This window comes from Polypterus senegalus, chromosome 18, assembly GCF_016835505.1.
Source record: "Polypterus senegalus isolate Bchr_013 chromosome 18, ASM1683550v1, whole genome shotgun sequence".
In the NCBI taxonomy this organism is placed as follows: Eukaryota; Metazoa; Chordata; class Cladistia; order Polypteriformes; family Polypteridae; genus Polypterus; species Polypterus senegalus.
This window is the reverse complement of record NC_053171.1, coordinates 67,776,489-67,802,687: the sequence shown is the minus strand read 5'-3', so window position 1 is coordinate 67,802,687 and position 26,199 is coordinate 67,776,489. Positions and strand designations below refer to the sequence as shown.

Below are 26,199 nucleotides of genomic sequence, written 5' to 3'. Positions count from 1 at the left end.
GGAACCATGAGGTGGCAGTACTGATTCAAGACAAAAAACAGCACAAGTGAAGACAAGAATGTGGCAATGCGTGAAAAGGATCAGGTATCAAAATCAGAGATGCTACAACACTATGGGAATATGACAAAAGTGACAGCATAATAAGAGAAAGACTAGAGAGTCCACACCTAAACAGCATCTTCAGAACCCTTCACGTTTTTACACTATGTTATGTTCTGGTGCTTGTGCTAAAATCTTTTGAATTCATTTATCCCTTATCAAACAACACTCAAAGGTCAGAATGACAGGATTTTAAGAATTTTTGAAGATTTATTAAAAATAAAAAAACAAAAACAAGTGTTCAGCCCCTTTGCTATGTCACCTGATGTTTGCTCCAGTGTATCCCATTCTATTGGTCATCATCAAAACGTTTCTACACTTTGCGGTCAACTTATCTGGTTGCAAATGATTAGGAAAGGCATACACTGTTTGTAGATAGTTCCACAGTTGAGCAAAAACCAAGCCTTGAGGATGTAGGAATTGCCTGCGGAACTTAGAGACAGGAGTGTGCCAAAGCACATATCTGGAGAAGGTTACCAAGAAAAAAGTGGCGTCCATAATTCTTAAATGTAAAAAAGTTTGAAACAATCACAACTCTTCCTAGAGCTGGCTGCCCAGACAAACTAAGCTGGAGTAGAAGAGCCATGTTTAGAGAAGTAGCCAACCCGATTGTCACTCTTGCTGAGACCCAGAGAGCCTGTGTGGAGATGTGAGAAACTTTCAGAAAGACAAGCACCACTGTAACAGTCCACCAATCTGGGCTAAATGGCAGAGTGGGCAAAAAACACATGAAAGCTCACTTGGAGTTTACAAAAGGCATCTAAAGGAATCTTGGACTACTGTGAGAAACAAAATTCTGTGATCAGGTGGAATGGAGACTGAACCTGTCTGGCCTCAGTTCTTAGTGTCTACATCTGGAGGAAACCAAGGTGGCAGCAGTCCAGGAAAAGTTGAAGACAACAAAGTACAAAGACAACCCTTATGAAAGCCTGACCCATAGTACTCTGGACATCAGGCTGAGCAGAAGGTTCACCTTTCAACAGGACACAGCAAAGACAACCCAGGATTGGCTTAGGGGAAAGTCGGAGAATGTTCTTGAGCCTGGACTTGAATCTTATTGAACATCTCTGGAGAGAACTGAAAATAGCATCCACTGGCAGTCTCCATCCAGCCTGACACAGCTTGAGATGATCTGTAGAAGAGCATGGCAGAAAACCTCCAAATCCTAATGTGTAAAGCTTGTTGTCTCAGGCCCAAGAAGACTCCAGGCTGGAATCGCTACCCAAGGTGCGTCAATGAAGTACTGAGTAAAGGGTCTGAATATACGCATTAACAAGAGAGTTCAGTGTTTTACTTTTAATAAACCTGCAAAATTTGTATGACGAGGTGAGGTCCGTGGCAGGTCAAACTAAAAAAAAAAACAAAAAAACTGTGGTAAGCTCAGGGAGCAGCTGCGTGGTGTTAGTGAGGTGGTCATTGGATCGTGCATTCATTTGTAGACATGCTAATTGCTGATTGCTTAATTAAGCCCCTGCACCCACCAATATTTAGGAGCAGCTGAGCAGTAGGGGAGGAGAAGCTGGAGGATAAGAACAAAGGGAGCTTCAAGGCAAGCTCAGTGGTGCTAGCAAGCAAGCGCAGAGAAAGAGAGGAGGCAGGGTGCTTGGGCCCCTGAAAAGGAGGGAAGGCAATGCCACTTTGAGGGGTGTCTCCTAAGCTTTATAGTAACAGCGGGGACTCCAGGTATGGCATAAGGGATTATGGAGGTTCAGCTAGATGCGTTTCGCCAAAACCGAAGTGGACAGGCATGATGAGAGGGACTGCAGCGGACAGCACCACCTATGCCTGAGCGGACCCACCAGGGTAAGCTAGGGAGACAGAGAACCGCTCTTACCTTGCTGATGAGACTCCCCTGATGCCCTGAAGCATTTCAAAGGGATTTTAAAGTATGCATTGGCTGCTTTAAGCCTCCAAAAATACACTGCTTTCTTATGGACTATAAAATGATTTATTCTGCTTTTGTTTTAATTAATTTGCACGCTGAACTTTGACTTTTCAAAACTGTTACCTCTCACTTATTGCTGTGAACTACTAGGGCGTCATGTGGGCAGTGTAATAGCGGATAAGCCACCCGGATGTTGACCCCTGACAATTTGTTATTTGACAAAAAGTGAAATACGTTGGACTGCTGTGGGGTGACGCCCTGCCCGGGGTTTGTTTCCTGCCTTGCGCCCTGTGTTGGCTGGGATTGGCTCCAGCAGACCCCTGTGACCCTGTAGTTAGGATATAACGGGTTGGATAATGGATGGATGGATGGATGAAATACGTTGGAAGACTTTCCGATGAAAACTTTTATAAAACCAGAAAGAAATGTTGATTTCAACTGCATACTAAGTGAAGGTCCTATGAAAAGATGTAGAAATAAATTTCTACTGAGTAGGGTATCATCTTCATTATATGAGACCAAGCTGCCGGCCAGATTAGATGCTGTGTCTCTGGATGTGTTCTTCATAAAAGTGCTGTCAACATGTAATGAGGATTTGATTTGATTATAAAATCAATTATTTCATCATTGTTCTAGGACATGCATTTGATATTCCAGAGGTTATAAAATTTGAATTCCCCCTCCCAAGCACCTCCCCTGGTATTTTCACAGACGCATCTCTGTCAACATAACACCTTAGCATTCATTATCAAAATGAAGGAGTCGCAAGATGAAGCAGCGCATTTAGCTGATAAAAGCCAAGTTTATGTAATGGGGACTGCATTGTGTTTGCTAAATGAACATTTCATACTTACTAAAAAGAGACAAAACGTAAAGAATGAAGGATACCATTGATCAATGAGGAAACAGGAGCCATCACTTAAGGAAACCTTACACAATCCACACAGAGCACATCTGATTTACAGAAAATATCAGTTCCATTTTCTCACATTCTAAAAGATGCCTGCAATTATTTAATTTGCATTGCAAAAAAAAAAAGCCCACCTACACATCAGGCCCACACATTGTGCACTTTTGCCTTTTTTTTCCTTTCTCCTAAACATTCCAGAAACACTCAGCCATTTATACTTCCTTCTCTCAGGTGCGCTTGTAAATCTAAAAGCAATTTCTTTATTCAGCAACTGCTCAAACAAAAACAGCCTTCAAGTAAGAATTATGCTAACCTGAAAATGTACACATCACTCATTAGACACAAGTGTCACAGATACTGAAGGGGATGTGGACTTCGCTTTACTCGAACTTTATCTACCAATTCTATGGCGGTCAAAGAAGTTTTAGCTGCAAAAAATCGCTTATTTCACAAGATGCCAACTGTTATGAGAAAGCCAAGAAAAAGAAAGGTAAACTAAATTAAAGGACGTGAACAAAAGGGAGAATCCATTCTTTCTTCAATCAAATATGAATGCGACACAAGTAATTTAAAGTTGAGGAGGGAAAACATGGTATGAAAAAGTATATAAGAACATAAAATCCAACACGAATAATTTGAATTACCCACAACCTCGGATGAAGTGCTCCGTGGGCTGTTGTATAACAGCAGCTGAACAATTCATGCTCAGAATACCATCACACACAAACATATGTGAAGGACATGATGTGAAATACATGTAACTACTAGCTGTTTTACCTGGCTTCACCTGGGATATTTTATAAGACAATGAGTGTAAGTTATAGTGCTGTCGGTTACATGGGTATATCAGAAGTATGTAACTAACTAAGTTCTTTTCTGTATACACTGAGTGCATTAAGAAGCACACACAAAACCTTTATAAGGAGAGTAACCCGGTTAAGGCAGAAACCTGGTTTCTTAACACTATGAACGCAAGGTATGAATAAACTCATATGTCATTGAGCCTGTCGAGGCACAACATAGGATATACTTCACGTCTGAGTGTACAGCCACTATGGCTTACTGGCGATCTTGGCCACAGCATCTCAGTTACCTACTAAAGCACTGCCATCTAGTGGATAGCCACATATTTTTTGTTTTTTTGGGTGACAAGAGCCTGTGGAAAACAATGTTATATGAATAGACCCTTTATAGTTTTGTCATCACTAAATGATATAAAGCTACTGATGTTCTGAAACAACTAGAGTTACTACAAGATGAATATTTTGATGACAAAAACAGTAACTGAGATAGTGTCATTCAAGTAGATGATGCGGAAACTGTAGGCTCTGGTGCTGATGGAGATTGCTGCCCAGAAGGTGCTTCTTCATCACAAGGACCCCTGCTTATCACAACTGTCAGGACAGCACGATATGAACATTCTGCCACCCACTAAGCACAAACAGTCGCCAACTAATAGATATGTTGTGGGCAACAAGCATGAACAACATCAAGAAAAAGTTATATTTATGGTACATGTTCTTCTAAGCTTGTACTCTGCGATCGATCGATCGACAGACCAACCGACCGACTAACAGACAAATTTTTGTTAGATTTTAAAACAAACTGCATTCAATCAACTAACAAAAAAATTACATATGTTTAATATATCGACCAGAGCTACAATTCAAATATATATTATATTTTTGCATATATATATTACTAAACACAAAGTTCCACACGACACCGCATTACTCCCTACTCCGCATGCTCTTTCTGCTTCATACAAAAATTCCTGTGACCCCATTGAAATATACTGAACCAAACAGTTTTCTAAATGTGACACACATCACTGCTTTGCTTTAATTACTAGTTTAATGTATATTTAATATACAGAAGAAATCAAAATAAGAAAGCATGGCCATTAAACAAAGCTGATGTTGACATCGACTGTATGTTAGAAACACAATTTACTGCAGCCACCAAAATCCCAACTTCATTTCCAATCACCAATTCATGTGAATTTCCCCCCGTCTAAGAGCATAACACTCCCCCACAGCCCAGATCCAATCATTAATCAGTTTAGAATATCGGCTTTTCACCCACACTTTAAACATTAGTAAAGTGTCAGCTGCTAGTTTTGCCTGCCCTAATAAATAAATGCCAAGTAAGCACCTGTGTTGTAAGAACCTTAGAGTCCATTTAACCAGAGGTGGGTAGTAACGAGTTACATTTACTCCGTTACATTTACTTGAGTGACTTTTTAAAAAAAAATACATCTAAGAGTAGTTTTACTGCACTATACTTTTTACTTTTACTTGAGTACATTTGTGAAGAAGAAACACTACTCTTACTCCGCTACATTGGGCAACACTCGAATATTACTTTTTTTCTATTAGATATGCTATTTTTTTGCCAGAGAGAAGCTGCCAGTGGATCTACTGCATGACTGTTTCACCAATCAGACATAGCAACAATAATGACATGGCTCCGTTTCACAAATCAGATATAGCCATGAAGTCACATGACCACACACAAACTGTGGCGGCATAGCTGCACAAACTTCTCACAGACTGCGGACAGGGAAAGAAAGAATACAGTGGAACCTCGATTTGCAAGCATAATTCATTCCAGAAACGTGCTCGCAATCCAAAGCACTCATATATCAAAGCAAATTTCCCCATAACAAATAATGGAAACTCAGATGATTCGTTCCACAACCCAAAACTATTCATATAAAAATTATTAATACAAATATAAAGTAAAAATACATAAAACAAATTAACCTGCACTTTACCTTTGAAAAGAATCATGGCTGGTGTGAGTGAATTTCTAAACTCTTGTGAGATTTCACCCAACGGGACGACACGTGGAAGAGTGTCCCAAAGCAACCACAGGCACCCAGTGCTGTAGCAGTTTGCCGTAAAAGTAAATCCGAAAAGATCGCGGTCATGCTATAAGCACCTGCCGTTGATGGGTGATACAAGGAACAAGGAACATTATAAATGCGCAGGGCACAGTATTACTTGGTCATTAACCTTGGCATGACCCTGCCTGACTGCTGTGTCTGTGTATAGGAGAGTGGCAGATCCCGCTACAATAAATAACCGCGCTGTTCCTCTTTCAAGCTGAATAAAGCTGGTGTTGCTAAAGTACTGAGACTCAGCTTCGTGTTTTGGGGTGCAAGACAGGGACTCACACATTACAACACACACATGTGGTCACAATGCTGTAATAAACAGTACACGCTTGTACGGATGTTGACTATACAAGTGAGGCACACCGACTGACAATTACCCACAATCCCGCAGAGAGAGAGTGAACCACCATTTGCTCAGTTGTGATCACGTGACGCTCGGCAGACAAAGCGTAGACGTACTACTCATATTGCAAGACCTCGCTCGTTTATCAAGTCAAAATTTATTAAAAATTTTAGCTCGTCTTGCAAAACACTCGCAACCCAAGTTACTCACAATCCAAGGTTCCACTGTAAATAAAGAATGACAGCCAACTCCTGCTGAAGCTTAACCATCACTTCACTGAGTAAACAACAAACACGTTTTAACCAAACATGCACAGATACAGACAGTCAAGGTAAAGTGAGACTTCTTGTACGTGCACAAGCTGCCTTATCCTAATGTTATTTTCTATCAGCTGTGCTATTTGGAGGGCAAGTGCATATGCAGTATTATACTGTCAGTGTACAGGATATCTTGTCTCTGTAAGTAGTTTGCACTGTTCAAACATAAATGTTACTTACAGTAGGTATTGGCATCAAAAGCTGTGCTGTGAAAAACGGAGATTTGGAACTTTGTGTTCTTTGTGCATCTTTATTTTGTAAAGATGTTATTCTTTTTTACTCATTTTTTATTTTACTATTTAGAAATGGCAGAATTTGCACATTATTTTATATTTTTGTCTGTCTTATTACAACATTTCTAAAAAATAAATCATTTATTATGATCAAACAGTTACTCGGTACTTGAGTAGTCTTTTCACCAAATACTTTTTTACTCTTACTTGAGTAATTTTTTGGATGACTACTTTTTACTTCTACTTGGGTAATATTATTTTGAAGTAACGCTACTCTTACTCGATTACAATTTTTGGCGACTCTACCCACCTCTGCATTCAACCAAAAACAAACATTTATTGTAAATTCCAATTCAAGTTTCCTAAAAAAAGAATCTGAATACATACATACACACACACACCAGAATTACACCTTGGATGGCACCCCAGGCAGGATGGAACAGGGACCTCTACTTTCTCCCCTATCATGTTAGATGGCAACATCCCTGGGCATGAATACCCAGTTGGATACCCACAAAGTAAGCTAGGAACTGAAGTCCCAGTGGGCAACCCTGCTGGGTTCTATGGGTGCTGTGGGGGTTTATAATCCCTATTTTAGGAGACATCCGCCTGACCAAGAAGTGCTTCTGGGTCTGAAATAAAAGAAGCCACTCCACCTCATCTGGGCAAGTTGCTGTTGGAAGTTGAGGACATACAAAGCTCTTGAGGAAGGGAGGAGAAAACAGAGACAGAGAGAAGCATTAGATTAGAAACAGCTCCATTAAAGCATAATAAGGTTTCCTTTAAGCGTTCAGCTCCTTGGTATAATTTGGAATTGCGATCTATGAAAGCAGCTGGCCGACACCCTGAGAGAATGTCACGTAAGTCTGGCCTCACCGTGCAGATCCAGGCTTTCTCTGACCACCAAAGAGCTTACAGAGAAGCACTAACTGCTGCCAAGAACACCCATTATGGCAGAATAATAGAAAGTGGCCACGATAACCCAAGGGTTTTGTTCTCTGTAGTTAATCAACTATTCGAACCCGCATCTGGCCCATCTACTTCTTCTACTGAAGTCTGTGGGAAATTCCTCCACTTTTTCCATAACAAAATTAAAGATCTAAATAATTCAACTAACATAAATACATCATCTGTTTATATCTTTCCCTGTTCTCCCACTCCATCCAGCTCCTTCTATAAGTTCTCACCAGTCACATCTGCTTTTGTTAATGACCTGCTTTGTAAGATGAGGCCGACTACTTGTGTAATGGACCCCATCCCCAGCACACTACTTAAATCCTGTTTTCATGCCATAATACCTACTATTACAACAATAATAAACTCATCCCTTGACACTGGTTCTGTGCCGCTCACTTTTAAAATTGCTTATAACCCCCATGTTAAAAAAGCCTGGTCTTGATGGTGACAATCTTAACAATTTTCGGCCTATTTCCCACTTACCTTTTCTGTCAAAAGTTCTTGAGCGTGTTGTAGCTTCCCAACTCACCAACTACTTAACTTCTAATAATTTGATGGAACCCTTTCAGTCTGGTTTCAGGGTGCAGCACAGCTGTGAAACTGCTCTGCTATGGGTAACCAATGATTTACTCATGACAGCAGACTCTGGACAAACCAGCATATTAATTCTGTTAGGCCTCAGTGCAGCATTTGACACTGTCAGACATGACATTCTACTGTCCAGAATGGAGAACATGCTGGGTATCTCTGGCACTGCCCTCCAGTGGTTCAAGTCCTATCTGACTGATAGGCAAGAGTTTGTTAGTCTTGGCAACAGCAGATCCAGCTCAGCGCCAGTCACACAAGGAGTTCCTCAGGGCTCAGTCCTCGGCCCTCTTCTCTTCTGTATTTATATGCTCCCCTTGGTCATATTATTTGTAGCTATGGACTGGGTTATCATTTTTATGCAGACGATACTCAACTCTATTTCAATGTTAAAAGTGCAATTTCATCAGAGTTTTCTCAGCTCACAACTTGCCTCAGTGAAATTAAAACCTGGATGGAGCAGAACTCTTTAAAAACAAAACTGAACTCCTGAAAATTGGGACTAAAGTGCAACTTAATAAAATGAGCTCCTTCCCAGCTCATCTTGGCAGTGATCTCATCAGACCTGCCTCTACTGCAAAGAATCTTGGTGTCATTTTTGATTCCTCCCTTTCTTATTCCACCCACATAAATCACATTAAGAAGCTTTCTTACTTTCACCTCCGTAACATATCCCGTGTTCGCTCCTTCCTCTCCTTTTCTAGTACTGAGAAACTTGTCCATGCTTTTATCACATCCCGCATCGATTATTGTAACTCGCTGGCAGGTGCCCTTCTAATCTTCTATCACAGCTCCAGCTTATTCAAAACTCGGCTGCAAGAGTCCTTACTCAAACCAGCAGCAGTGAGCACATAACACCCATCCTGCTTCACCTTCACTGGCTCCCTGTGTCTTACAGAATCAAATATAAAATCCTACTAATAACCTACAAAGCCTTAAATGACCTTGCACCAAACTACATCAGTGACCTTCTATATCACTATGTGCCTGTTTGCCCACTAAGGTCCTCTGATTCTGATAATCTTGTTGTGCCCCACACTAATCTACACTCCATGGGTGACAGGGCCTTCAGCTCCATAGCGCCCAGACTCGGGAATGACATATCGAGATTAATCAGGTAAGCTGACTCCATGAATTCTTTTCAAAAATAGCTCAAAACTCATCTGTTCAGGAAGGCTTTTAGCTCTACTTGACTTTATTACCCTTCTCTCAGTTTACCTCTCTGTCAAGATGCTCATGTAACCTGTGTGTGTGTGTGCTAGACCATCAATTATGTTGTCTGTTAGGCTTTTCTCTGAATTTACTATCTTACTGTTCTTTATTTATTTATCTGGTTTAGTACAATGCTATATACTGTATACCCTGCCATTCTTTCTTAAACTCTGTGGTGTCTTGAGCATGGGAAAGGTGCTATATAAACAAAATGTATTATTATTATTAGAAGGGAGAAGAGTTGATGGTGTTATGTATAATGAATATAAAAGATGCCTTTTTAAGGTATTTGTGTTTAATACATCTTTTATTTCATTCTGGCACTTGTGGCACTGTGGTTGTGTCTGGGATTTAGGGTCCTGCAAAGCCCCCTACAGACCACAACCTCAAACCACGGGCTGACACTGTGGTTTACTGCCTTTCCTCAGACCTCAAGATCGTCGGCACGAGAAGCCATGATGTCACTTCTGGCTTCAGAGACTTGGACTAAACACTTCTGCCTAGGAAGTTTTAGACAGAATACAACTGCTGCCACACAGCAGTCAACACACCTGCGCCAGCAAAGACAAATTTCATTCGGAAAACTCCTTTTGTCAAAGTTAATTTTTCTCCTACAATTATATAGGGTTTGCCGTTGAGGTACCCCTAATCTTTATTTTACCCTGTCTTTCATATTTATAATATATAAAAGCCCATATTTCAGCAATTGTCATGAAGGCTCATCAACACCTTAGATGTCAGAGGAAAGCTCAGACTGCTCCATCCTCACTGGCTCCCTAACATCCTGGCAGAGCATTCATTTGGCTCCAGACTATAAGGCACAGCATATACAACCAGCAGCAATTCCTTTTAAAAATTATATGAAAAAGAGGATATAAAAAGCTTAAAAGTATTATGGAGAAGCATCATGGTGCAGTGGTTGGTTCTGATGCTTCATGAATCCAACTCCCTGGGTTCAAAACCGGAAGACCAGTGTGGCAGGTTTTCAGAGATTCCAAACTGGGAGTGAGTGAGTGCCCCTCTGAGTGCCTGTGTCACCGTGTACTGGTGCCAAAGTGCTGCCAGAGGAGGTTCAAGCAACCCACACCATGACCCTGAATTCAACTTGGTGGGCTTGAGTGTGTTCTGTTAATTATATTTTTAGACCACCTTCATTTTTTTGCCTCTGAATATTCAAAGTGTTTCTGAATGCCATTAATTTTATTATTTTTTTATGCACATATTAAAAAAGAACTCCCTGCCTAAGTCCCATTTGAGTAGCTCAGCAAAACCATCAGCATTTGCTTGAAATTTGTTTCTCCATTAAAAGGCAGATCTGGTCTCGGCACGCCTGTGGACCCTTATCTGCGGCTGCCAGCTGAAACTACTGCTCCGATGTTCGAGAGCACAAAGAGCTAGACATAAATGAACAGGCGACACAAAAGCAACATCAGATGTCTCCGATATGGACTGCTTACCTAAAGCTGTTCAAACAGCGGTGTGCCAGTGAGGAGTTGTCTTATCATCTGTCCCTCTTTGTCTTTACCGGACCCTGCTGCCTGTCACATGGCTGTAATTAAAGGGCTGAATATGTATGAAAAGCGTCATGGTGTCACTTCAGCGCTTACTTTAAGCAGCTCCTATCAGCAGGTTCTGAGATGCCGCACTTTGGCCCCCTCCTCTCTGCTTCAGGTTTTCTTTCCTTTTTTTTTCCTTCACTCCTACCCTTTAATGCGTTGCAAGCTCACTGCCCTGAAACCTGATGAGCCATTCAGCCCTATGGGAATTTCTCCCTCTTGCGTGCAAGTGTTGCATCTGTGTCTGCCAGCAGCATCGCAAGGAGACAAGGAGCTTGCTAACCATCTGCAGCCAGCCTGCCCCTGAACAAATGCGAAGAAAGTTCACTTCAATCCACCATGCAGTGCCTGTGCCGGAGTGACGACTACACTGAGGAAGAGGATGGAAAAGCTCTGCTAGCAAGACCCTATCAGGAACCTGTAAGGCATCCCATGCACGGGCACAAGTCTAAGGGCATTTCAAAGCAACTTGGAACGCTTATCTTGTAGTTTTTCTATGCCGGTCACAAAGAGGAAAACCACTGTGGAAACGGGAGAAAATTAGGCATTGCCTCTTGGCTCACCTTACACCCTGGAGTGACTTCAAGAAAAGGTCTAACTAAAGAGCCATAAACTCCACAGACACTGAAAGCAAACTTGCTTTTGGATTTTCTTTTCTTTCTTTTCCTGTGGACATCCACATAAAACAGATGTCAAAGGGGTCTGTGTGCCGCCGTGCAGACGTCTCTCACAAGGACAGCCACATCGCAGCATTTCACCAGCTGTAAGTATGTTATTTGTTTTTTAAACCATGCATGCTTTGAATTTAATTAGCCGAACCTGACCACATGAAGGTGCCAGAAAAACAAAGAAAATAAAAGAACACAACCAGAGCTCCTTCCCTACTGATCTTTAAGCGTGATTCCAAAAGACACAAGTATGTGAGTGGAGCAGAGCACCAGAAAACCATTCACAATCACAATGAGCTTGAAAAGTCTGCTTTTGTCCTTTATGAATGCCGAGGGCTAACACTTCACTCCCTTTTAAATAATGATTTCCAAACAAAAAGATGTCCAACCAGATAAGAAAAGGAACAAAGAAATCAATCTGTAGCTCATGTTCAGTTTTCTATAGCTATCAGGAACAGCGGCTTTGCCAGGCACCCATCGTCAGCTACAAAAAAATCCATGACACACGTCTTTAATTTTTTTTTTCTTTTGCCATCAGATGGAAAAGCTTGAATGTAATCCAAAATAATAATATACAGTAACAGGGGAGTCACAAAGTATGGGCATAAACTGGCCAGGCATGAACGCCTACGTTAATATACAGAGATTTGTGTCAGGCAGCTTCAACTTCTCGAATTTGGCCGCAGGTGAAATTAAGATCAGCATCAGCGGGAGAAGAGAAACGACGCTGCCTTCCAGTGACCCAAAAACCTGACTCCTGCCACACTGGGATCCTAGCTTTCCTCTGCTCACCCACAACTTCAATTTTTCTTTTCCACCACCGGCTCTGGGTCACTGAGGCTGCCTCCCATAAGCCTTGTTCCTACCTGGCTAAAATGAAATGCTCTTGATAGTGTTTCAAATGACGACATTGCGTTTAAGTACAAGATCTCAAAGATAAATGAGGAGAGACAGAGAACTTCTGCAGATGTAACACAATATGGAATGAGAATGCCTGATCCGAAGGAGAATTACTGCTAAAAACAGGGTAGTGCCAGCAGAAAGGTGAAAAAGGACATGAAGAAGGGGAGTTTTGAATGACTGTGTCATCCAAATAAGAAAAGCCAAGCTGTGAAAGGAAGAGGCGTGTAGCAAGAGGGGCTGCCAAGCCATGTCAACATATTATTATGGCTTAAGAATATTAACACGTTATTACAAATTAGAGCATTCAAGCGTTTAATTAGTACTGGAATCTGATCAAGTGGAGATGAGCTTTCTCGACAAGACCCAAAATGTGTTGTGCCCACTTCAGGCTGTCAGTTATGCTCATTCCAAGAAATTTAAAGCTGCAAACAGAATCCCCTTTGCTGTCAATGGCACAGCGGTCTGCCTTCTGCGGTCTATGATCAGATCCTTGATTTTGTTAAAAGTAAGGGTGAAATTGTTTTTCAGTCAGCAGGTGGACTTCTTCAGAATTAACCCAGATTGCACAATGTTTGAGGTAAGAAAGATAGAAGGTAGCGTGCTACTCACTAATCAAGGTGCTGGAGAGCTAGTGAGCAGCAAATGCAAGCGAGAACTTCATGTGTACTCTTCACCTTAACAAAAGGACAAGTATCTGTGTGTGCGCCTGTTAATGCTGACAGATAGATAGTAACAGAGAGTACTCTCAACAGAGAGTAACTGCTGGGTTGACAGAAATCTGCTTATCCATAATAATAAAAAGACTGTCTCTGTGTCTGTCTCCAGCTAGTTGCAATCACTGTTATACTTGAGTGTGTGTATCTACTGTATATACGTGTATATACACACACACACTCAAACATAAACAAACAAAACAAAATGTGTAAGACATGAAGGGTCTGAATACTTTTCTAGATATATATATATATCTCTCTATTATAATAAAAAAAAACCTGGGATGAGATGAGAATTTTTAGCCTGGGACAAGACGAGACTTTTTCAGAGAGATACTTTTATGTTCCATGAGACGAGACTTTTTGCCAAGAGATTTAACCATGCCTGGGGCCATAAATAAAAGACAAAGAGTAGATGACGAAGTAGAACGTCGTAAAGAATTCAAAAGCGTTGGCGCGATACACATGCAGAGCAGGTTAGAGATAATGAAAGTACTAACATTCGAAAGTCTCAAAAAAATTATAGTAAAGATCACATTAGGGCAAACACATGGAAATTATTAATCAGTGAAATAACGGAACAGCGAAAAGAGATCGAATATATTGTTCGGATTTAAAGTTTAAGTTGGAGACTTGTAGATCATCTAATTCATGTTGCCAACAGGGAAAAGTAGTGTTTCTTCCCAATGAAGAGGCGTATCCACGAGAATTAAAAGATTTGTTATTTGGTGAAAGTGAAATCCACATATGAGAGCAGCTAAGACGCAAAGCGGCTGGTGCGTAGTGCAGGCCGGGGGGTTGGTGAGCAAAGCCCCCTAGTATATCTTTAATAAAAGGACACACGTGTTTTTCTATCTGGTTGCTATGTCTCTGTTATATGCCATTTGGTATGTAATTCATAAAAGCAGTGCAATATCTGTGATGTACCCTCTGTTTTAATGAAAAATGCAATACATTGTATAACTACATGCATTACTACATTCTGTAGAGGCTGGCCAGAACACAGACAGGCAGACACGTTCATGTCACCCACAACACGTATATTTACAACATTTACAGTGCTCACAATCCCCAAAAGTCCCTCAAAGTCCTGGCCAACACACAATAGTGCCTTCTCTCTTCCCTTTTATATTTCCCCGGATATGCTCCAGGTGTGTTCTGGCAATCTTCCACTGTCACACTCCAGTGTGGCGGAAGTGCCGGCTGCATCCCCAGAAGCACTCGGAATGTCCCTGCTCCTCTTCCCCCCAGCACTTCCAGGTGAGGCAGAAGTGCTGAGGTTCAGGGCTCCAAAGGCCTAGGGATGCCCCCTGGCGGTGACCATGGGCCCCTAGAGGGTTGAGCTTCAAAGCTCTGTACCCATGGCCCCCAAATGCACCAGGGCAGTCGCCCCCACATGGTCTGGGGAAGGTGTAAGCCCTCCTCCAGTCCTCCTAGGCGTCCCAGCCGGGTCGCCCCCCCAGCCATCTCTGACAATTCTAATAGGATTATGCACAGCAAATGTTAAATGCTGAAAACTTCTAACAGAGTGGAACTGGCAGAAGTCAGGTAATCCACCTAAATTAAAGTACCTCTGTGTTCATCCAGTTGCCGTATCTCTCACTGTAATATGGCATTTGGTTTGGGATTTGAAAGAGCAGTGATATTGTTTGTGATGCACCATCTGTTGGAATGAAAAATGCAATACATTTTACTACTACATCCATTACACAACATATTCCAGTGGATGGTGAACTACATATCTTAATACTGAATACGTCCAACAGAGAGTAACTAGAGGATGGACAATAGTTGGTGCGCTGCTAACTTTACAGCGGAAAATGCTAAGATCCATGTTCATTACTTAGATGTCAACCCATCTTAAATAGCTAGCAAAGAAAATAAAGATGAAACTGCTTGTGTATACCAATTCCCATGATGCCCTGTGGGGTTGCCATATAGTGATTAGGGGAGACAATACCCTGTGCACACTGTCACCTGCCTTTTGAGCCCGGTCATCCTTTACAACACCTACATACAGTGGTGTGCAAAAGCATTCAATCCCCTTGAAAGACTTGTACACATATTTATCCATTAAATATTTTGAATGTGAAGTCTTATCCTGCAACAATACATTTCCAAAGTCAACATAAACCATTTTCTGTAGATATTTAGCTGAAGAAGAAAACCTCTAAAGTTCATGTTTGCCTAAGTATTCAAGCCTACACATGAATGGTTTGTCGAGAGCCCTTTATTGCTGCAATAACAGCCTTAATTCTTTTGAGATTAGCATGTCCCAGTTGCATATTGTGATTCTTCTCCATTCTTCTTGAAAGAATTTCTAGAGATCCTCTAGGTTGGTGGGATGGTGCCTCTGGACAGTAGTTTTCAAACAGTGCCACATATTCTCCATAGGGTTAAGATTAGGGCCATGACTTGGCCATTCCAAAACATCCACCTTTCCGTATCTGGGCCATGCCAATGTTGCTCTGGCCTTATGTCATGTTGAAAGATTGAGTGTTCTCTTGCGCTGTAGGTTCATAGCAGACTAGAACAAGTTCTGCTGCAATATTGTGTGGTATTTGTGTCCATCCATTGCCCCTTCAACTCTGACAAGATTCCCCGCCCCAGCACATGGAAAACATTTGCATAGTGTGATGCTGCCACCACCATATTTCACCATAGGTATGGTGTTTCGTAAGGCATGGGAAGTGATAGTTATATGCCACACATACCACTTTGATGTCTGGCAATAAGGTTCTGTTTTGGCCTCATTTGAACATCACATCTTCCCCCACATCTTAAGTGAGTCTTTCTTATGCTTTGTAGCAAATGCCATACATGCGTCTATGTGGACCTTCTTATGGAATGACTTCTTTCCTGCTGCCTTCCCGTAGAGGCCTGTTTTATGGAGACCTCTTGAAATTTTGGTCCCTTGTACCGTCATTCCAATTTCAGCCAAAGAACTTCTGAGAGTGACAGTTAGATTTTTATTTGCCTCACTCTGATGTTTAGTTTGGAGAGACAGCCTGTTCTAGTAGGAGTCTGGGTGCTGTGATGAACCTTCCACTTTCTAATGATGGACCCAACAGTGCACAATGGGACATTCATACTCTTCAAAATGTTTTGTAACAATTTCCTGACGTGCATTTCAATGACTTTGTTTCTCACATTAGCAGAATGGATCCTTTGTCCTCATTTTTCCAGTGATTGTCCAACAAAGACTATGGTCCTTAGAAAGGGTGCATTTTATACCTAGACCTAAAGGACTCAAAAGTAGTATCTAATTTTGCATAAACATGACTGTCACCTTTTTGTTGTTTGTGATTTTTTTGTCCTTTGTGTAAACATGGAGCTTCCAAAGCACAAGGTTTAAATACTTATGAACACACTAACTGTAGAGTTTTTCTTCTTCAGTTAAATATCTACTGAAAATAGTTTATTTGGATATTGGAAATGTATTATTACAGCACAAGAGTTCACATTAAAAATACTGAATGGATAAATATGTGCAGAAATCTTTTGTCATGCAGAAAATTATGAGGACTTTCAAGGAGATTAAATATTTTTGCCCGCCACTGTATATGTTACACATACACTGCACATATACTGTATTTTGACCAGCAAAATATAGATTTTATGAATTCTGTGTGCTGCAGTAAAAGTCACTTCACATTTGGGCACTCCGCTTATTAAAGAGTTGTGGCTGTACTGGTACCACTGCATATAACACAGGAACCAACCCAGGATGTGAGGCCAATTCCACACAGCCTCACTCACATCAGGCTAATTGAGAGTCATCAGTTCACCCGACTGGAGCACACAGAGAAAGCCATTGCAGGCAGAGAGTGGCAGGGCCAGAAGATAAGCTTTGTTGAATCTGAAACACAGCCAGGATGACCACTGTGCAACCATATTGCCTGTACATAACCTGGTACAAACAAGCAAAAAGAAAAAGAAAGTAAGAAAAAAAACACACATAGAAACAAACCACACTGCAAAATCAATGACACCAGACTGGCGCCAATGCAAGTCTATAAAAACTACACTTCAGCTACTCCGCACTCTAAGTCACTAGAGCAAGCAGTCGATACGATTACAGGTGTACTGCTGACTTCTGACTCCCTCAAGGTTCACTGTCTAATATTGACAGAGATGTGGCAATTGCTTTTCCAATTATTATTTTTTTTCTTATATGGCTATTAATCAGATTACAACAACAGAGTGCTGTAAACTTACTTACCTTATAATATACCTCTAATCTAAATTGCTTCACCCCATTACAAAATGTCTTTGTAACACCTCACTCACTGCAACTGCTCTCTTACCTTTAGCCAAGTCTGTTATAAATCTTTTGTGTGTTTAAGGGGGTTGTTGCTGCTGTTTGTTATAATATTTCTTGAGCTTCTCTAAAAACCTACATTTTCCACCTGGGACAACAACAGCCCTATCTACCTGCATATCTGTGTATGTAAACTGTAACAAAAGACATAGGATGCTATTGGAGAAAAACTCTTATCCAGACTGGCAACAAGCATGGCAATATACATGTATATAAAACTGATCATTTATTACATAATTAACTTTAAGGGAGGACTGAACAAACAGAGAAATGCAAAGAAGCAAAAACAGTTAAAAGAAAATAAAACCTTGCAGCCAATCATAGAGTAACTCTGAGGCCTTGAATTTCACAGAAGCTGGCTTACCCATGTGCATCTCTTCAAACAATCCTGACCTCTCCCTCCAAATCACTCAAGCCCTAACTCACCCAAGTTCTGACTCATATGGGAAACTTTAAACCTCATCTTAGGTTCTCTAATCCTGGCACTGGAGAGTGACAGCAGACTGCATATCACTCGGCAAAGGCAAGTAAGACTTTCACTGTATACATGACAATATTGACCCTATTAACCTAGAAACAAATAACAAATCTGTATGCCTTTAAGGATGGACTTCCTATAAATATATAAACTTACAGGGTCATGAGAAGCTCAGCGGCTTACAGGGCCCGCATTTTGGGGCTAGCCATCTCTCCAATTCAATATCAGACCTGTTAATCCTGGGAAAGTGTGCTGCTCTCTATTAGGAGGGCAGAATGGTTTTAATCATTCCCCAACCTTAATTGTCCTCATTCTCTCATTATAAGGAAGGGCAGCAAACCATAGCACCTGTGTGTATATATATATATATATATATATATATATATATATATATATATATATATATATATATATATATATCTATAATAATAAAAGGCAAAGCCCTCACTGACTCATCACTAATTCTCCAACTTCCCATGTAGGTAGAAAGCTGAAATTTGGCTGGCTTATTCCTTACAGCTTACAAAAGTTAAGCAGGTTTCATTTCGAAATTCTACACGTAACGGTCATAACGGTCGATAACGGTCGACAACATCCACCATGTTGAACTTTCTTATTTATGGCCCCATCTTCACGAAATTTGCTAGGCAGCTTCCCTGCGCTAACCGAAACCGATGTACTTACTTATTTCGATGGTATGACGCCACTGACGGCCGCCATATTGAACTTTCCAACGTCACTAATTCTCCAACTTCCCGTGTAGGTAGAAGGCTGAAATTTGGCAGGCCCATTCCTTACAGCTTACTTACAAAAGTTAAGCAGGTTTCATTTCGAAAATCTGTGCGTAATGGTCATAACGGTCAACAACGTCCGCCATGTTGAACTTTCTTATTTATGGCCCCATCTTCTCGAAATTTGGTAGGTGGCTTCCCTGAGCTAACCAAAACCAATGTACATACTTATTTCGGTGGTATGATGCCACTGTCGGCCGCCATATTAATTTTTTCAAAAGTCTTTGTTACTTATGGGCCCATCTTCAAGAAATTTGGTACACGGGTTCCCAACGCTAACTGAATCCTACTTACGTACATATATCGTCCATAGCCTGCAGCTCGGTCACCGTGTGAGGCGGCATTGGGTCCCCCATCCCAACGCCTCCCACGTTGTTGGCTGCCTGCCTATATAAGGCCATCCGTCGCTCCAGTCTCTACATTCCCTTCCTTGCTTCGCCACGGGATTCACGTCTCCCTACTGATAACTACAGCCTTTTTGTTTAATCCACGGCTTCTCCGCTGTTTTATTGTTTGTTTATTACAATTATAGTTATTGTGTAGGTATTTTACACTTACTTTACATTGCTCAGGTACCCATTTCCTTTATCATTCCAACCCCCATTACCATGTCTATCGAGATGATCACCATCGATCAAAGAACTATCACTTACCGAGTGGTTTCCATGCCCGGAGATACCACCGACCTTTTCCATTCTCTTTGTTACATATTGCACGGCCATATCAGGCTCAGTCTTGATATCCAGAGGAACATTGTGTCTTATGTATTGAATGACTGGGACAGGTTCAAGATGCGGACTGATGAAAGTACAGGAGATAATTATACTACACAGGAGCACTATAAGAGCGAAATGCTTAAGCCCTTCACCTATGGTTCTGCATGTGAGTTGATGAATTGTTCGGTTGTCGCTTTCAAGTGTACCGAAATGGCCAAATATTTTACACCTTTCGACAACCGCCAATGCCTCTTAAACATCTTAGATTCACAGGTGACAATTTCAGTAGTGGACACTTTGATGTTTATGAATATTTAAACTTTCAAAAGCTGGATGTGATTTTATCGCTGAAACCGGTTGTGTGCTTACAGCGCTTGACAGATGCTGAATGTCACTTCAATACAACAAATCCTGCAAATACTGTCATAATTGAAACAAACCATGAAACTCAAACCGAATATGACAGCAGCAATCCAAGCTGTGAGATTTGAGACAAGATTACTGTTCACATGGCCAACTCTAAGTTGCATGCTCAAGAGTAAGCTCAGCGCACAGCTTGGTCATGTTACAACCAGAGGGCCGAACTGACAACATGGTATACAAAGAGATCCTTAACAAATAATTATTGGTATATTTTCCCTCGGTTTAAAAGGGTTACATTTTCTTTTTAATAAAAATTTTAATGCAGTACTTCGCCGCTGCGAAGCACGGGTATTTTCCTAGTATATATATACACACTGACACAGTATACAGTCATATGAAAAAGTTTGGGAACCCCTCTCAGCCTGCATAATAATTTACTCTACTTTCAACAAAAAAGATAGTGGTATGTCTGAGTACTGGGGTGTTTTCTGAACAAAGATTTTTAGTGAAGCAGTATTTAGTTGTATGAAATTAAATCAAATGTTAAAAACCGGTTGTGCAAAAATGTGGTCCCCTTGTAATTTTGCTGATTGATGTAACTGCTCAATACTGATTACTTGCAACACCAAATTGGTTGGATTAGCTCGTTAAGCCTTGAACTTCATAGACAAGTGTGTCCAATCATGAGAAAAGGTATTTAAGGTGGTCAATTGCAAGATGTGCATCCCTTTGACTCTCCTCTGAAGAGTGACATAATGGGATCCTCAAAGCAACTCTCAAAAGATCTGAAAACAAAGATTGTTCAATATCATGGTTTAGAGCACGGGTGTCGAACTCCAGGCCTGGAGGGCCGCAGTGGCTGCAGGTTTTCATTCTAACCATCTTCTTAATTAGTGACAAGTTTTTGCTGCTAATTATTTTCTTTAGCCTAAATTTTAAATAATTTGACTCAGACCCTTTAGTATTTTCTTTTTCCTTAATTAGCAGCCAAATAATAGTGAGACACAAAACAAGCTGCCACATGACCAGCTCAATTGTACCCATAACACAATATTTGAAAATAAAGAAAGGTGAAGGTCTCAGTAAGGCTTATCTCTCAAGTCACCAAAACATTTTGATGATGTTCTTAGAAAAAACAGAAAAATCAACAAGTTTTGGAAATGTCTGCTGTGGCAGAATGAGAGCAGCAACAGATCACAGAATTAAATAACAGGTTAAATTAACAGCAAGAATCAGCTTCTCATTAAGAAACTGGTTGGAGCTTGAAATTGGCTGGAGTTTGCAGTCCCAGTTTAGCTGGTCATCTGTTGTCGTGTTTCAGATCTCATTTCTGTTTGGCTGTCATTTAATGAAGAAAGGAATACATTAAGAGGCATGAATCCTTAAAAACAGGGCTATTAAAATGAAGGGAAAACAAATTTAATTAGCAGTGGAAACTGGTCACTGATTAGGAAAAGGGTTAGAATGAAAACCTGCAGCCACTGCGGCCCTCCAGGCCCAGAGTTCGACACCCCTGTTTTAGACGAAGGCTACAAAAAGCTATGTCAGAGGTTTAAACTGTCAGTTTCAACTGTAAGGAATGTAATCAGGAAATGGAAGGCCACAGGCACAGTTGCTGTTAAGCCCAGCAGGTCTGGCAGGCCAAGAAAAATACAGGAGCAGCATATGTGCAGGATTGTGAGAATGGTTACAGACAATCCACAGATCACCTCCAAAGGCCTGCAAGAACATCTTAATGCAGATGGTGTATTTGTACATCGATCTACAATTCAGCACAATTTGCACAAAGAACATCTATAAGGCAGTGTGATGAGAACGAAGCCTTTTCTGCACTCACGCCACAAACAGAGTTGCTTGTTGTAAGCCAATGCTCATTTAGACAAGCCAGATTCATTTTGAAACAAAGTGCTTTGGACTGATGAGACAAAAATTGAGTTAATAGGTCAAAACAAAAAGCGCTTTGCATGGCGGAAGAAGAACACCGCATTCCAAGAAAAACACCTGCTACCTACTGTCAAATTTGGTGGAGGTTCCATCATGCTGTGGGGCTGTGTGGCTAGTTCAGGGACTGGGGCCATTGTTAAAGTCGAGGATCAGATGAATTCAACCCAATATCAACACATTCTTCAGAATAATGTTCAAGCATCAGTCACAAAGTTGAAGTTACGCAGGGGTTGGATAGTCCAACAAGACAATGACCCAAAACACAGTTCGAAATCTACAAAAGCATTCATGCAGAGGAAGAAGTACAATGTTCTGGAATGGCCGTCACAGTCCCTTGACTTGAATATCATCATGCTCAGCAGCCATCAAATTGAACTGGAGAGATTTTGTATAGAAGAATGGTCTAAAATACCTTCATGCAGAATCCAGACGCTCATCAAAGGCTATAGGCGGCATCTAGAGGCTGTTATATTTGCAAAAGTAGGCTCAACTAAGTATTGATGTAATATCTCTGTTGGGGTGCCCAAATTTATGCAACTGTCTAATTTTGTCATGATGAATATTGCATATTTTCTGTTAATCCAATAAACTTAATATCTCCGCTGAAATACTACTGTTTCCATAAGGCATGTCATATATTAAAAGCCAATGATAAACAAAAATCCAAAGAATTAAGAGGGGTTCCCAAACTTTTTCATATATATATAACGGCGTTTTCATTTGATAGCCATGCTTCAGTCAGCTCTCTAGGACTTTTAGTATTAGCCCTGAATTTTTTTTATACATATAACTGTAATCAGGGTGAGTCATGTATTATGTTAACATTTGAATGGCGGAAACAATTTATTCACAAAACATACTTCATATGTGCAATATGATTAACAGGAATGTCTCAACCTGTTCGCCATCATGATCAACACAAGTACCATACGTGGCACATAAACTGTACAACACAAACATACTCAAGTATAATAACCCATCAACTTTCCAATCCATTTATCAACAGACATACATAATAGTTGAAACAATTGCATTCAATAAACAAACACAACTTTACATACATTTAATATTTATCAACAAATGTTTTTTATCCTCGCATCTCAAACACAAGCAATTTATAGAGCATATTAAGGTATTGGCCATTCACTTAAATGTTGCAGGTGTAAAGTCCCTTCAGACAAGTGTTCTCTAAACCACAGACAGTGGCTGTTCCTCTGAGCCATCACACACCTCCAGAGATCTATTTCTTTGATAATAGAAGTTTTGAACACAACAACCTTATGCAGGTGACCTTGTAGCCAACATCGCTCTTCTGTGAAGCCAGATGTAATCAAGTGGTTTTAATGTCATACCATCCACACACAGTTCTGCAGCGTATTAAGCCCCCATAACATAACAGCCACATTTCTTCATTCTTTTTCTTCTTTACAAACATTGTGTCCTAACCCCTCTGCTGACAAGTCACAAAAGATGGATAGCCTCCTGTGATCTTGGCCTTGCATCACTAAACACACAAAGAAAAACCCTCAGTGAGAAACTATTTCCACTTTCTTTACATACACATTCAAAGCTGGGTGGTACGGTGGTACAGTTCATGTCTCAGGTCCTCCCTGTGTGGAGTTGGCATGTTCTTCCAGTGTCTGCATGGGTCTCCTCCCATGGTCCAAAGTCATATATTTAATTATGACTGTCACCTTTTTGTTGTTCTGACTGGACACCACTCTTACGACTGCCAAAAGCACAGCAGGCAGTGATCAGGAAGGCACAAGGAAGTCCATCCATGATGGAATAAAGATTTATTGTACGTTTATAGGGACCTACTGTTATTACGAGTATCAAGTCTAGTTACCTCCTTCCTTGCAGGAGCTAATCAATAGACAACATGGTGGTACTCTCCACTATCATGATTTGTGAGTAACTGCCATACCAACTCACAACTTCTGTCTTCCTTAACTGAAAACTCTCACACAAATATGTTGCTACGTACACGACATTAGATACTGGTAGTCTTTGAAGGAGAAACCTTGATATCTAGATGCTTCTTATAGGTTGAGATATTGGAACAGCTTGTTATACAACATGTCAAGGTCCATGGTGGTGAGTGATTTTTTTTTTTTTAATATAACAATGGCTGTGTGGGTGCGTGCTAGTGGAATGCTGTGTGGTCACAGAATGTTCAATGAGGAAATTGGCTGATTGCTAGATCATCAGCATAGCCATTCCTCAGTGACGCTCTGCATGTCGTAAAGGACAGCAACTACATTCACAAAGTATAAAAAGAATTGGAGTAGGACAGAGAGGGAGAAAAAATGGGAAAAGACCAAGAGAAAGGAAAGAATCATGTAATCCAGCCACTGTGGTGAAGTGGAGGCAAGGAGGTTGGGAAGCCCCGCAGGCAATGCGAGGAATGGTGTTTCAGGGGTGGGACGTTCCTGTTAAGCACTGGTAGGAGCAGAAGCAGCTGAGAAATCCTAGGATCATCCTACAGATGCCTGAGGATGGTGGTGGGACAATGGAGTCGTACTCAAAGCATCCCGGTGGGTACAGCAATAGAATGGCTGACAGTGTCTGCCAGTATACCAGCCCTACTGAGAAGACCCAAAGGGTTACCAGGGGAGACAAATGTAAGAAAGATGCCCTTTGCTGTGAGAAAGGAAAAGAAAAGACGATTCTGACTGTGCTCTACTCTTGGAATTTAACCTATTTATGGAACTTATTTATTGATTGTTTTAACCTTCACATGCACTTGTTTTTTTGAATTATTTATTTGCAGATTTGTCTGCACTGTACTACAGACACTTTGCTTGGCATAAAATGCTTGACGCACTTTTGCAATTACCTTGTTTTTTGTGTCCTTCTTGTCCAAGTCCATTCTCAGTTGTGACTATCAATATCACAGGAGACGGAAGATGCCAAGGTATCACATAGCGTAAAAAACATGCTTGATGGACTGAATGGTCTCCTCACGTTTGTCAAATTTCCAATATTCCTATGACTATATGTTAAAGAATCACTGGGAGCGGATTTTAATTTCTAGATGCATTATGTGAACAATACTCATCACAATATAAAAAAAAAAATTCTACAAAATAAAATTGCTTTTGTATAATCATACAACGCTCACCCAGTTCTGTGTCAAAACATTTTTTCATTTTGATATCCACTGAATATACAAAATGCAACAAATTTAAATAAATCTATCTTGCTGTAACAGAAACCCCAAAACTTAAGCATTTTTGTGGAACAAATTCATGAAACGCTGTGGGGCTTTCCTGCAAAAACAATTTGTTGATAAGCAAAGCAATCTAAAAATTTCACTGATCAATTAATTGCTCCACCATCTTATTATTACCTTGCATGATTGTTGCCAACCAGCAATTGCACTTTTCTTCTTTCTAATGCTATTTTGACACAAAGTAAAGATATCGACCAGGAAGACTGCTTTGCTGTCAATCAAAATCCTGTAAATGATTTCCAACAGCTAATGAAGGCAAAATGTCTGTAGCAGCCTGACACATTTGGATTCTTTTTAATGAAAAGGCAATTATATAATTAACTATAATTAAAATGAATACAAATTGATCATAAGACTTGGAATGGTAAGACAGAGTTACATAAAGTTCTTCTGTTGTACACCACACTTCATATCCTTCACAGTTATGCAAATAGGCGATTCTGTCAAATGGGGATGATAAAACTGCACGTAGCATAATGAATCCTGGGAGTGAGAGGTGGACAGGCTTACAGGGTCCTTATTGGCTCATGTACAGGGTACAGTAAAATTTCTACTAATCAAAAGCTCTTCAGTGCCACAATTAGTAAGCACAACTACCTGACCTCAAAACGTCTGTCTTTCTTACCAGTTTATAGACAGGAAATTATGCTGGTTCAGTGGTGCCAGGTCAACAATCTCACACTTGATGTCAGCAAAATCATGGTGCTGGTCAGAGGCAGAAAGAAAGCAGAAGACAGGCAAACTGATTTCTTCATCAGAGGGGAAGCTGCTGAGAGGTTCAGTGACTTCAAATTTCTTAGAACAACCAGAACTCACTGACTGAAGTGGGCACAACACTTTGCACCTCTTGTCAAAAAGACTTAGCAACATCTATACTTATCCAGATATCTGAGGACAGTTCACATTTTTAAATCAGTTAAAATGAACCTCCATAGGGGTACAGTGGTGTCCATCCTTATTGGATCCTTAACATCCTGGAATGGCACCTGCTCAGGTTAAAAGACTTAAGCCCGGCTGATGGTGGTGAAAGAGGCACAAATTATTAGCAGCACCCAGATGCCTTATATTTAA

The 26,199-nt window shown here is 40.7% G+C and overlaps 2 protein-coding genes across 3 annotated transcripts in view; one reads left to right on the top strand and one right to left on the bottom strand.

The window, feature by feature from the left end:
- aven (apoptosis, caspase activation inhibitor) overlaps positions 1-26,199 on the bottom strand; it is a 296,150-nt gene that overhangs the window by 205,621 nt on the left and 64,330 nt on the right. The gene's annotated exons all lie outside the window — the stretch shown is intronic.
- LOC120518456 (muscarinic acetylcholine receptor M5-like) overlaps positions 10,905-26,199 on the top strand; it is an 89,534-nt gene continuing 74,239 nt past the window's right edge. The window contains exon 1 of the mRNA XM_039741249.1: positions 10,905-11,759. The gene's annotated coding sequence lies outside the window, so the exon portion shown is untranslated. The remainder of the gene's footprint in view (positions 11,760-26,199) is intronic.